Below are 14,031 nucleotides of genomic sequence, written 5' to 3'. Positions count from 1 at the left end.
ATCCTTTTGCATTCCTCTACTTTAGATATTTCTGAAAATTAAACCTTTAGATATTTCTTGTCAGCAGTATAACGATTTCTATAATCCATTCTGACAGTCTGTTTTTTGTTTGTTTGTTTGTTTTTTGGCCGAGTGGCTTGTGGGATCTTAGTTGCCTGACCAGGGATTAAACCCGGTCCCTGCAGTAAGAGCACCGAGTCCTAACCACTGGGCCGCCAGGGAGTTCCCTCTTTGTCCTTTTTAAATTAATATTTTTAGTTATTTGTATTTTATATACTCTTTTACAATTTATATGGTAATCAGCGCTCTCTTTGGATTATTTTGTCCATCTTATTTTGTGCTTTATATTGTTTCTTTTCTATTTTTATTCCTCTCTGGCTTTTTTTGGATCAATTAAATATTTTTTCTAATTACTTTCTTAATTTTTACAAGTATGGGACATATTTTTAGCTTAATAATTTTTACCCTGATATTTTGACATTCATATTTAACTTAGTAAAATCTAAAAGGAATAGCTTTACGGTCCTTCAAACCACACAAGGATATTTGAATATATGAACCTCACTTCCTCTCCCTCTTCCGTGTTCATCCTGCTGTTTTAAGCCCAGCGGACAGTATTAGTGTTTTACACTGTCAGTGTTCTTCATTCTTTCCTGCATCTCCGGATCTTTTCCCTGGATTGCTTTCCTCCTGTCCAAAGTACATTCTTTAGAATTTCCTGAAGTTCTGTTGGGGGCACACCCTCTGTAGTCCTTCCTCGGTGTCCTGAGGGGACTGGTTCTAGGAGCCCCTGGGGATGCTCAAGTCCCTTATATAAAATGGTGTAGTACAAGGAATACAGTCGACTCCCGTATGGGCAGACTTAACTGCCGATCGAAGTACTTGTGCACAGACGACGGAGAACGAGAATACACAGTAAGAGGAGACCTTACGTTGTCAAACAACCAGAGACTTTCCTGCTTATTATAACTCATGACCCGACTGCCTGAAAGATTACTCACGCCTGAAAATGAGCAAGAAGCTGTCTCCAGGAAGAAAAGTTAAAATATTCTTTAGAGGAAACTGGGCAGCTCTGAAGCATCTGCCTGTGTCTGCTGGACTCACATTAATGCCTCAGGGCAGGTTAAATGTGGGAGGCACAGGCTGAGCCTCAGAGGCTGAGGGTCAAGGACGCCTGGAATGCTGGCGGTGCTGGGAGGGGAGCTTAAGGGCCGACAGGTGGGGAGACAGGAAAAGGCTGGAGGTCCCAGCTTAATTTTAGGCTGGTAGGAACAGGTTTCCTGTTTAGAAAGGCTGGGGAGGAAGTTTTACATTATAAATGCAAATATCTACAGGATGTGATCAGGCCCCAGGGCAGGAGAGAAAGCTGGGTCTTGGGAGGTAGACTGAAAGGCCTGCAGAATTAAGCCCTTTCATTGTCGTTATGGTCTCTTGCCCAGTCCATCCTGAGGGAGGAGAAGGGGTACCAGAAGTGAACACAAATTCCCAGAGTTTGTGTTCCAAAAGCGTTGCATGTGAATGCGATTCCTTGTAAACACTTCTGGTTGTTCTACTCCTGCTCATGGCACTGCATGATATATATATTTTTAACCTAACCCTGATGTGCTCTCAGGGACCCTAATTTCACCCCAAGCCCTCTTTGACCAGAACCAGAAGGTGGGAGATTTAGGCCTTGGGGCAAGACTACAAATGGCTCTGATAAAGATGCAACAGAGCAATTTGCCAGATCACTGACCCTTACTGCATACCTGATATGCTGTTCGTCTGCCTAAGAAAGACACCTGGGTACCTCTTCGTGCGAGGCAGCTGTAAACACTGGGGCTGTTCTTTGGCTGCCTTTGCGGTTGTCCACCGTCTTCTGCTAGGATACATCTGGTTTGTGCTTGAAGTGGATGTGATTAGGAGGGGTCTGAGAGGCACCTCCACCTCTGCATTCCTTCATCTTTATGGGTGGCCCAACTCCCCCCCGCCCAGGATGCGGGATTATTTGTGAGTTATGATTTTGGTCAGGGGAAGCAGGTTCAGAGGTTTCCACTTGACCTTGCCCACTGCCATAGCTCTTCCCCACAGGCTAAGGACCATGTAGGGGTTCTTCCAACTGTCAAGCACGTCCATTGCAATTCTGTATTTGTGGACTGGGGAAATGACCATCAGGTGGCTCCATGGACATGGTAGACTCACTAAGGAGGCCTGGTCCAGGACTCCGTTATTACCTGGCCCCTGTAATGATGCTACTTAAAGCCTCGGGATTTTTTTTTTTTTTTTGGCTGCAACTCGAGGCTTGTGGGATCTTAGTTCCCCAACCAGGGATTGAACCTGGGCCCATGGCAGTGAAAGCGCCAAGTCCTAATGATTGGACCGCCAGGGAACTCCTAAACCTCGGGATTTCTTTCTTTCTTTCTTTTATAGTTTAGTGTTTTATTCTGAAATTTTTTTAAGTACAAAAAAAACAGAATAAGGCAATGAATACCTATATATGTTTCATCTAGATTCAATAATTGTTAACATTTTACACATATAATTTCTCTCTCTCCATAAATATGCACATATTAATGTAATCATGACTTTTTCAGAACCATTTGAGAGTGAGCTGATGATATCATGAATCATCACTCCTAAATACTTCAGTATAGGTATAGTAAGGACAAAGACATTCTCCTAGATAACCACAGTACAATCGTAAAATCCCAAACCTCAGGATTTCAGTGTTAACTCAGATCCTGTATCCCACAGTCCTTGAAATATCTGGTTATGCCCCTATCCTCAGCTTCTAGTGACTTAAGCACATGACCCCCAGGTCCCTTTGGAGAAGGACCAGGGGATCATTACTGTATACATTTGCCATGATACTGTAGGATCCTTCCATAAGCACTCCAGCCTCCCTTTCAATCAAAGGTCTGAAAACTGGGCAGGAGATCACTTTTTTTTATAGGGACGGCTGCTTTGAGCCTTTATCATCCACCCTGATTCCCTTTAGTTGTGTAAAGTAGGCTCTATCCTGCCCCGTGGGAATACTATGCTCTATTACCATCTCTGCAGTTCTCTCTGGGAAGAGACTCCTCTGGCTGTTATGTATTATGTCTGTTCTTGTCATGTGTTTCAGTCATCTCACCACCTTGCTTCTGGCAGTGGAGTGTTGTCACCTGGCCTCTATTTCAGGATTCCATCACCCCCACTAGCAGAGAAGTGCAGTTCTGTCTGTAACAGCATCTCCCACTACCAGCCCCCGCCTAGAGAGGGCAGCCACCTCTGAGCTACTCCCCGATGCTGGTGGCCCTTCTCACTAGCGCATCCTTTTCGCTTGGGTAAATAGGATGTTCTCCAGGTCCTCCTGTGGGTGTTCTGTCCTCGGTAGTATATCTACTCCAGCATGCCCACTTCTCTGAGCGTTTGAGTCCTTCACCTGTTATTTGCCATGGTGGTTCTGGCAGTTCTATTTCACTTATTGGGAGCCATGGCTTTTCTAAGCTTCCATGAACCAATGAAATAGAGTGTCAGCACCCTCTCCAGCTCCTTGCTAGGGTGTAAGTTCTGTACCATACAGCAGTGCTCCCAAATTAATGAGCTCTCCTTTATCCAGCTTTATGTTTTGTCACACCTGATGCAGCACAAGACGAATCCAGTCCCGTGTCTGTTCCCCAGCCCCTGCTGGACACTATGGCCATGACCTGCAGTTCCTTTGGTGGACAATTCCTTCCCCCCTCTGCAGGCCCAGTATTTTCTTGTCAAGTGGCGAGCCGTCCCTAAGCAGTTTTGAAGCATCAGGCCTGGCTTAAAGAACAAACCACTAACAAGGACCTACTGTATAGCACAGGGAAGTCTACTCAACGCTTTGTAATTACCTATATGGGAAAAGAATCTAAAAAAGGGTGGATATATGTATATGCATAACTGATTCACTTTGCTGTGCAGCAGAAACTAACACAACATTGTAAATGTTAGCCATAAGGTGTGTCTGGGATCCCACCTGACCCTCTGTGTGATGGCCTCTGGCCAATAAGAATTTAAAAAAAGAAAGGACGAGCCCATTTTCAGATTAGGCAGTTTATTATTCACACAGAGAGTGAAAGTGAAAAGTCAGAGGTGCCAGATCCTTGTGGTCCTTGTGCAGGGCGATACCAAGACAAAAGGGGTCCAGCGTGGCACCATGGATAATGTCTGGTGCCCAGGCTGTGACGCAGCTAAACAGCTTAGAGCTGGCAGCCGCACTCTGAGCGGGAGGAGGGATGGCAGGCAGAATTCCAAGGTGGCCCCCAAGAGTCCACCCTCTGCTGTACATGCCTTCCCTGTGTAACTCCCTCCCCTTGAGTGTGGGTGCCCTCTCTCCTGGCAGAAGTGCTGTGGGCGGAGTAGGCAATTCCACACCCAGAGGATGTCTGTGTTGACTTACCTTTATTCCCCACCACTGCTGGCCTGTGACACTGACCAGACAGGTAAGGTAAATGCATATGCTGTAGAAATCACTAGCCATGTATCTTTCAGATCTTTATGGAACTAATTTCTGCAATGTCCTCCGGGGCACAGAAATGTTTTTAGGTTATTATCTTGGCTGTAGGAGGCCCTTTCCAGGACTCCAATTGGCCATTCCTGCCATAATAGACATTATTCCTCTGGTAAGGGAAGCAAGACTGGCAAAATCGCCACAGGGTGTGTCTGGGATCCCACTTGACCCTCTGTGAGATGGACTCTGGCCAAGACTTATCTTCCTCCTGACCTCCCTAAGCCTCTCTGTCCAAAGAATCCTAGTACTCCAGGGATTAGGCTCAGATAAGCACCATTATCTACAAATGTGGCTTTCAGTAAAATGAGCCCAGACTGAGATTAAATAATCCAATTCCAGATCCTCTCATTTGCTAGGTGTACACCAGGCAAGATCCTTAAGCTTCCTGAGCCTGTCTGCTCATCTGTAAACTAAAGCCAAAAATATTCTTCTGATAGTTTCTTTTTTTTTTTTTTCTTTTGCGGTACGCGGGCCTCTCACTGTTGTGGCTTCTCCCGTTGCGGAGCACAGGCTCCGGACGCGCAGGCTCAGCGGCCATGGCTCACGGGCCCAGCCGCTCCGCGGCATGTGGGATCTTCCCGGACGGGGGCACGAACCCGTGTCCCCTGCATTGGCAGGCGGACTCTCAACCACTTCACCACCAGGGAAGCCTGATAGTTTCTTGTTTGTGCTGCTGTGATAAAATTACGTACCAAGTGCTTTCCACACTGCCTAGAATATAGCCTAACGACCATCAATACCATTCGCTTATTCTTCTGGAAAGTGTAAAGAGGAATAGAAATGTATATTACATTTATTTGTATTTTAACAACCCACATTGTCAGTTTTTAATTATTCCTCATTTATTTCCAACTTTTGTTGTTTTTTAATAACATAGAATTTAGGGATAGGAATTTAGGACTAGGTCACCCATCAAGTTGAAGGAATTTTCTTACATGACAGATTGGATAGATTAAGTCCTCAAGAAGCAAATGAATTGATCCTTATTTTCAAATAACTGAGCTATAAGATTTATCTTTTACTTCTATGTTTATGATTCAAAATTTTTATAGATTATACTCCATTTAAAGTAGATTTATCTTTTACTTGTTAATATATAATCTCTATCCCTAGCCTAGGATTTAATTTGGAAAAGATTTTTTTTTTAAATGCATAACTTGGGCTTCCCTGGTGGCGCAGTGGTTGAGAATCCGCCTGCCAATGCAAGGGGCACGGGTTCGAGCCCCGGTCCGGGAAGATCCCACATGCCGTGGAGCAACTAAGCCTGTGCATCACAACTACTGAGCCTGCGCTCTAGAGCCCACGTGCCACAACTACTGAGCCCGCACGCCTAGAGCCCGTGCTCGGCAACAAGAGAAGCCACCGCAATGAGAAGCCTGCACACCGCAGCGAAGAGTAGCCCCCCCCCACCACAACTAGAGAAAGCCCGCGTGCAGCAATGAAGACCCAATGCAGCCAAAAATAAATCAATAAAATAAATAAATTTAAAAAAAATGCATAACTCTAGAAAATGTGTGCTTATGACCATAGCTGTTAGGAATGTGAATTGGTAAAGCATTTCTGTAGAGCAGATGTTATGGCTATTTAAAACAGATTTCATTGGGAATTCCCTGGTGGTCCAGTGGTTAGGATTCCGAGCTCTCACTGCTGAGGACCTGGGTTCAGTCCCTGGTCGGGTAACTAAGATCCCACAAGCCGTGTGATGTGGCCAAAGAACAAAACAAAACAACAACAACAAAAACCCCACAGATTTCGGGACTGCAACCTTAGAGTATAGGATCCAGTGGGACTGGGGGAGGGGGCTGAAGAATTTGCACTTCGGACAAGTTCCCAGATGATGCTGGTCCTGAAGCTGCTGGTCCATAGACCACACTTTGAGAACTACTGATGTAGAGAATTCTGGTAACATTTACTTAAAGCCAGAAAAATATTCATAAACTGTGACCCAGGATAAATGAAGATGAGCAGCCCCCAGCCCATCACCTGCTTTGGAGGCTCTCCAGCTGACCCCCCAGGACCTGCTACAGCCCCACCTGGTCATGCAGGGCACACCCCCCAGCACCGAGGAGTGTGGTGAAGGCATGACCCACCCAGGGCAGCCCCAGGTTCTCAGGGTGTGGCCGGGGCAGCAGAGGGGAAGGGCAGTCAGGACCACATCCCAGCTCTCTGACCCTGCTTACGTTTTTTCTATTGCACTTATCAACATATAACATATCGTAGATTTGACTGTTTTATTGCATTTGTTGCCTGATTCCCTCACCTCTCATCAGAATGCAAGTTCCCTAGAGCAAGAATTTTTGTATATTTTGGGCAACAACAGTGTTTGGATCATAGCAGGTCCTCAGTAAATACTGACTGACTATACCCATATGTCTGTATGTTCATAGTACTATTTCTATAAGGATGCACAAGAACATGGCAGCAGGTTTTCTGTGGGCAAGGGACGTGGGGAAAGGAGTGGGAGTGAGCACAACTTTCTACTGACTCTGTTCAGTCCTTTGAATTTTTCCTACCAACTGTTAAAAACAAGATGACGGGCTTCCCTGGTGGCGCAATGGTTGAGAGTCCGCCTGCCGATGCAGGGGACACGGGTTCGTGCCCCGGTCCGGGAAGATCCCACATGCCGCGGAGCGGCTGGGCCCGTGAGCCATGGCCGCTGAGCCTGCGCGTCCGGAGCCTGTGCTCCTCAACAGGAGAGGCCACAGCAATGAGAGGCCCGCATACCGCAAAACAAAACAAAACAAAACAATATGACATGCCCAAGATGGAGTTGCTCATGCTAAACCCCACGTCACCAAACTGAAACTTATTTATACTTTTGGCTCTCCCTGAAATGGAATCTTAGCGCAGCCAACCAGGAATTGCCTGACCAGCACTAGGGAAGTCAGCTGCCTAGTCGACCTCTGCCGACCCCTAAAGGGAAGTAACCTTGCAATAACCAATCTGCTTTTTTGCCCAATATAACTTCTTGTTCCTGCTCCTTTGAGCCTATACAAGTTTTTCATTTTGTACAGCTACTTGGGGCTCCTTTCTATCTGCCACATTGGGTGCTGCCTGATTTGAATCGATTTTTGCTCAAATAAATTCTTAAAAATTGTAATATGCCTCAGTTTATTTTTTAACACCACATATGTCACCTAGCTTAAAAAAAAGTTAGATCCCTATTATTGATTAGGAAGAACAAGTTGTAAGAGAAATAGGCATAATAGGAAAAAACTTAAGGAACACACTCACACACACACACACACACACACACACTTGAGTATGGTTTGGTTAGTTAACACCTGAGACAGGCTTGAAGAAAAGTTCAGCATTCACTGATCATACTCTTAAGTGGCCTGGACCTGAGGCCCTACCCCAGGCCCTCTCCCAGGCTCACTCCAGGGGGTCCCACAGGTCCTTTCCAGCCCTTTCTCCAGGCCCACATTATTTGCAAGTGTCAAGTAACAACAGTTAATAATTAATGAGGGAAAGAGAACCCGGCCTGGGGCTGCTTCGGGAAAAAGAGAAAATCTCTAAGTCCAAGGAACTATAGGCCAGATGAGAATCCCGGTGTCCAAAAGGAAGGAAACATTTAAAGAGAGAGAGAAAGGGGAGAAGCTGTGAACGAGATCCAACGTGATTCGTAAGCATCTCCGCTGGGAACCGGGAGCTGGGTTGAGGGATTAGAAGAGAGAAGCCTCCAGGATCCCGAAGGAAGAAGGCCAGGTTGGATCTCCAGTAGAAGCAGCTTGGAACTGGGAGAACCAGGTAGAAGGACCTACTAGAGACCGGAATTTCACAAAGAGGGACAATAAACTGGAACTGTTCTCCCGAACAAAGCCAGGAGCGGTTTCTACCTTGGGTAACTGCTGAGCTAGTTATTTATTCCGTTAATATTTATTGGGCACATCATTGGGTCAGACCCTATGTCAGAAAAATCATTCTCATTAAATGCAGAAGACTTAAGTGACCTGAGACTGTCTTACTGGAGACTTTGTAGGAGGCACTGATACTTTCCCTAGCCTTCCTGGGAAGGTGGCAGAAAAGCGGAAGACCTTTCCCACCTCCCAGATGCGGGGACTCCAGGAGAGGGGCGTCTCCTTCCTTTGGGAAGCAGCTTCTGTGCTTGCCCAGCAGAGGGCAGCCGGAGCCTGGGCACCAGGATCCCAGCCACCTGCTCAGGAAACCGGACAGATGGGTACCTATCCCTCACTGCCCACTGCAGTTTGGGGTGATGCCCACTTGCTGGCGGCGGTGGCAGCCCTAGAGAAACAGGATGCACCAGGAGGCTCTAAAAAAATGCTGTTTTGAATCCTAAGATGTGTCGCTTCTGCCTGGCATATGCTCAGCCCTGGCACCCTGCCACACCCTCTCTAGCATGCTGGGGTGAAGGATCATTTCCTTCTCATCCCAGGGCAGCCTGCTTGCCCCGTTTCTATTTACTATTCAAAAATCTGTTTTTTTCCAGGGCATAGAATCCTAGAGCCCCAGAGCTGGAAAAAAAAAACTCGGGGCGCTGCTTGTCCAGGAGTTGCCATTTCAAATAACTTCAGAGGCAGGCGGTGAGCCTGAATTTGTGATGCCGATTTAGGGCGAGACGGTGGGGAATTAGAGCAGCGATGGTGAACCGGGAGCCCAGCCTTGTGCAAAAGCGCCTCCGTTCACTTGTTTTTCTAATTGGGAAAAAATAAAACATGGCCCTGGGCTGAGTTGGGGTCCTGACTGCCAGGTCTGCCCCTCCATCTTACAGTGAGAAACTCAGGGGCGCAGAGAGGGGGGAACTACTTGCCCAGGATAGGGCCCGACTCCCTTTCTCACCCATCTCTTTCGTGTTGTTTGTCCCTTGGAGGCACAGGGTCAATATCAAGCTATAGAAATTGGGGATGACTTGGGCTTCCAGCTCGCCCTGCCCCGCGGCTGCTGATTAGTCTTGGATTGCTTCATTTCCTTCCTTGGCCACCGATCCCCTGTTTGGAGCAAGCAGCCTCGCCCGGAATACAGGGCACTCCTTTTCCTCGCGGTGAGTCACAGCCTCGGAGCTGACTTGCAGACAGCCTGACTCCCGAGTCAGGATCCTCTCCTCCTACTGCTTTTTGCAATGAATACTTCCAGCTGTGGTGTTCGCTTCCTCTGGCCATCTCCCTCTGGCTGTGCACTTTTATTTACTCCGGTTTTACTCCTTGACATGAGGTCCTACGGAGAAGTATCCAGGGACCTTCCAACCTTGATTCCTCAGATCTCACCGAGAAATAAGAATTAGAAGCATAAAGTGCTGTTTTCCCATCAAGAGCTAAGGCCCCAGGGATGCTGCACTTGCTTGGTGTGGTTTTGCAAGCAAACCACTGAGTGTGATTTTCTAAAAATCCAATCTTCTTTTTTTTTTTTTTTTTCCGGTATGCGGGCCTCTCACTGTTGTGGCCTCTCCCGTTTTGGAGCACAGGCTCCAGACGCGCAAGCTCAGCGGCCATGGCTCACGGGCCCAGCCGCTCCGCAGCATGTGGGATCTTCCCGGACCGGGGCACGAACCCGTGTCCCCTGCATCGGCAGGCGGACTCTCAACCACTGCGCCACCAGGGAAGCCCCAATCTTCTATTTTTTTATTCAGGTAACCTGGCATTGCTGCCCTCTCAGGAGAATCGGCAGGCCACAGTGGGCTCGGTGGGGATGCTTCATTAGGGCACAGAACTTTCGCTTCAGCCTCCGAGTAGCAGGAACTCCCAAGTAGCAGGAATGGGGGCTGTGGCCCCATTATCAGCCATAGAGATACCTTTGGGGCCTGGGGCAAGGATTTACACCACCTCATTCTCACCATGACTAATCCCTTGAGGATTAGCACCAACTAACCCCATTGTCATGGAGCTCCTGCTTGCAACACCTCCCAAACTGAAGATGACTAGGGTCCTGAGAATCTGGTCTCAAAAGAACATGGTCTTAAGAATATCATCTGAGTGGAGGAAATAACCTCCACTCAAATAACTTTCAATAACCTATTTATTCAAGGAAAAAGAACCAGAAAAAGGAACAAACAAACAAAAAAACCCCAATGAGATTAGTTACCTGCATGGCATAGTGGGAACAGGATTGAAAGAATAAAGGAAATGGGGGGAATGACACTTCTCTGAAATAGCTTTTTGTTCTGACTTGCCTTTGGAACCATTGTAACATCTCAAATTTCAAAAATAAGTAAAAATATAATAAAACTCCCAAAGATGGGGAAAACCCTAAAATTAAATAGATATAGAAACAAGCAAATAAAAAAGAATGTCCTTTGACTTCTGTCTCACCAATTTATAGTAAATAATAGATCCCTGTGCTGTGTGTTAAACATTTTCCTATAGTTTCATTTAACCTCTGCAACATCTCTAAATTGTAGGTACTATTACTATCCTAGTCTTACAAGAGAGGAAGTTATAGCCCAGCGGCATTAAGGAACCTCCCAAGGTCCCAGAGACTTGAACTCATATTTTGTATCATATTTGCATTAGATCAATCCTGAGATCCTATTATGTACTCAGCTCCATGCCAGGCACAGAAGTATGAGTTAGTGTCCCTGGGTTCCAGGAATCTACAATCTCAGTGATAAACACTTAACACGATGAGGCTATAAAAATCGGGAAATGAATGAGTCCCTTATTCACAACAATTTGAAAGGATAAAGATTTTAGGAATTCTAAGTCCTCCTTGTGGGTTGGCTTCCTGGAGGAGATGAGATTTGAACCACATCTTGTAGGTAGGATTCAGGTAGGTGTAGTACATGGGTAAAGGAATTCCAGGCAGCAGAACACACTGGTAGCAGAGGTGTAGAGAGGGGCTTGGTGTATGGAGAGCCAAGGAGATGAGCCTTTGCAGAAGAATGGACAACACAGCAGGACACATTATAACTCTCTTGGGTACATCTTAAAAAGAGTTCAGGGACTTCCCTGGCCATCCAGTGGTTAAGACTCCATGCTTCCACTGCAGGGGGCACGGGTTCAATGCCTGTTCAGGGAACTAAGATCCCGCATGCCAAGCGGTGCAGCCAAAAAATAAATAAATAAAAGAGTTCAAAGTCAAGGTGAATATCATGGAAAGCAAGCAGATTCCCAGCCTCTAAAAGTTAGCCCTCTGCATTGTTAATCAACTATACTCCAAGAAAAAAAAAAAGTTAGCCCTTTGGTTAGCTGCATATCGATATTTGCCTAGTCCCTTTCCAATTATTGGGCTCAGAGAGATTACTAGGAAAAGGCAGACACTATATTCTGGGTCTACAGACAAAAACTGTTTTTGCATAAAGGGGAAATAAAATCTTAGCTCTTTCGGTTGCTTTTCTTTTCTCTTCCATTTCCACTTTTACAAGCAGAAAGAGAGGTCACTCCCTGTTTGCTGAGCTGAAAATCAGACCTGTCGGCCCTGCTGTATCTTTCTCGGCCAGCTTGCAGGCAGCCCTCGAGGTGTGTAAGGAGAGGTATCAGGGGAAGGCACTTCTCTCTGTACCTGTCCCCTCCCTGGCTGGAGGGCCTGGTGCTCAGCAGGGACAATGAGAGGAAAGCAGGCTGGTAATGAGCCTGGTGGGCAGACACCAACACTGGGTCTAGCTGGACAGCAAGGCAGAAACGTGAAGAAAAGCAAAATATGGATATTCCTATCAGACTTATGAACAGTTAACTGTATTTCTAAGTTTTCATCAGGACCAACGTTCAAACCCGAAGAATCCTTGAACCAGGGACAAACGCAACGTCTGGTCCTCAAGCTGCTGCCTGCCCTCCCCCAACCCCGCCTGGGCCCCTGCCCCATGTCATCCCCTTTTTGAAACAATAGGAATAATCCCACACCTCCCACAGGGGAACATCCTCAGCGGCCACTTCTGAGCTCTCCACTCCTGCCTGGCACCACTGCCCCTGCGTCCCTCCCCAGCACCTGCTGAGAAGCCCCTGGCCCCGGGTCGCCACACCAACCCCTGCAGCTCTGTATTCACACCCCAGCGCCCAGCTGGGGGCACTGGGACCCTGGGCAAGGCGGTGGCTCGGCAGGCGCTGGGCACACCCCTCTGTCAGTGTGGTTTTTCACATCCTGTCCTAGTGGTGTGTTTGTCTTTTCACCCCCGGATCCAGAGCTTAAGTGCAGGAACCAAGTCTTGCTTTTTTTCTCTACCCTAGAACAAGATACAGTTTTTGAGACTTTTTGTTTAATAGCTGATGGATGTTTTCCCTTAAAGCAATGTTTCTTAAACTTAAAACCACCACCTCAGTAAGAAATATTTTTTACATTATGATCCAATTTACACACTCATCCACACATGTATATAACTGCAACAAGAGTTTCAAGAAATAATACTATGTTAGATGTGCTCTGATATTTTCTCTTTTATTTCATTCTATTCCTAAATGCTTTGTTGAGACTCGGCAGGTGGAAAGCCACTGTCCGAAAGCATGAAAGGAGAAGAGCTTCCCTTCCAGCCAGGATCAGATTAGGATTAAAGTGTAAACAAATGAGGGCCTTAGCCAGCTCTGATGTGCAGACCAGGGTCTTGGCCTCATTATGAAGCAGAGGCCCAGGTAGGGTTAGTGGATCCATGCTGGACGTCCAGGCAGTACCTGGGCCTGGGCGTGCCCTTTGCAGCTTTCTCGTTCAGTCTTTTCTATCTTTCCTTCATTCCTTTAACAGGGGCACCTCCACCTCACAAAGACTTCCTCTCACTCGGCTTGGGGCATCACCTATATTTCGTGCACACCTCTGTGATTGGTCTTATCACATCACCTATATTTCGTGCACACCTCTGTGATTGGTCTTATCACACTGGCCTGTGATGCAATTCCTTTTCACGCGGCTGGTTGCTCAGCTGAACGCCTGGAGGGCTCTTGGCCTGGGAAAGCCACCCAACAGGACTGCCTTGTGTGAATGAGGAGAGATGAAGGACTGCGCTCAGGGGGTCCGCAGGTGTCACCTCTTCCTCATGGCTGCTGGGTCGGGAGTGGCCGAAGGCTCCGAGCTGCTGCAGGAAGGGCAGGCCGGGGCAGGCTGCTATGGGCAGCGACTGGAATTCAACAGTGAAGTTCTGGGCTTCCCTGGTGGCGCAGTGGTTGAGAGTCCGCCTGCCGATGCGGGGGACATGGGTTCGTGCCCCGGTCTGGGAAGATCCCACATGCCGCGGAGCGGCTGGGCCCGTGAGCCATGGCCGCTGAGCCTGCGCGTCCGGAGCCTGTGCTCCGCAACGGGAGAGGCCACGACAGTGAGAGGCCCGCGTACCACAAAAAACAACAACAAAAAACAGTGAATTTCCAAAACTCGGTTATCTCTTCACTTTGTCCAGAAAGCTCGCAACTTAAGAAATCAAGACGATAAATCTGGGCTTAGGGTGAACTTTGGTGCTGAGGCAGGCTCTGAGGACTGGGGTTCCTGGAGCCCTGATTACAATGGCGGATGACCAATTCAGGGCCTGGCACTGAGAGTCTGAATGTGACCCAGGTCACTCGCTGTTGTAAGGTCAACCCCGGGGCCTTGGAGCTTCCTCTTCTCTCTTGCTGTGCCTCACTCTGAGCAGATGATGTGTATAAAACTGCGCGGGAGGG

The sequence above is a fragment of the Hyperoodon ampullatus genome (assembly GCF_949752795.1).
Source record: "Hyperoodon ampullatus genome assembly, chromosome: 15".
In the NCBI taxonomy this organism is placed as follows: Eukaryota; Metazoa; Chordata; class Mammalia; order Artiodactyla; family Ziphiidae; genus Hyperoodon; species Hyperoodon ampullatus.
Note: the sequence above shows the minus strand (reverse complement) of the source record.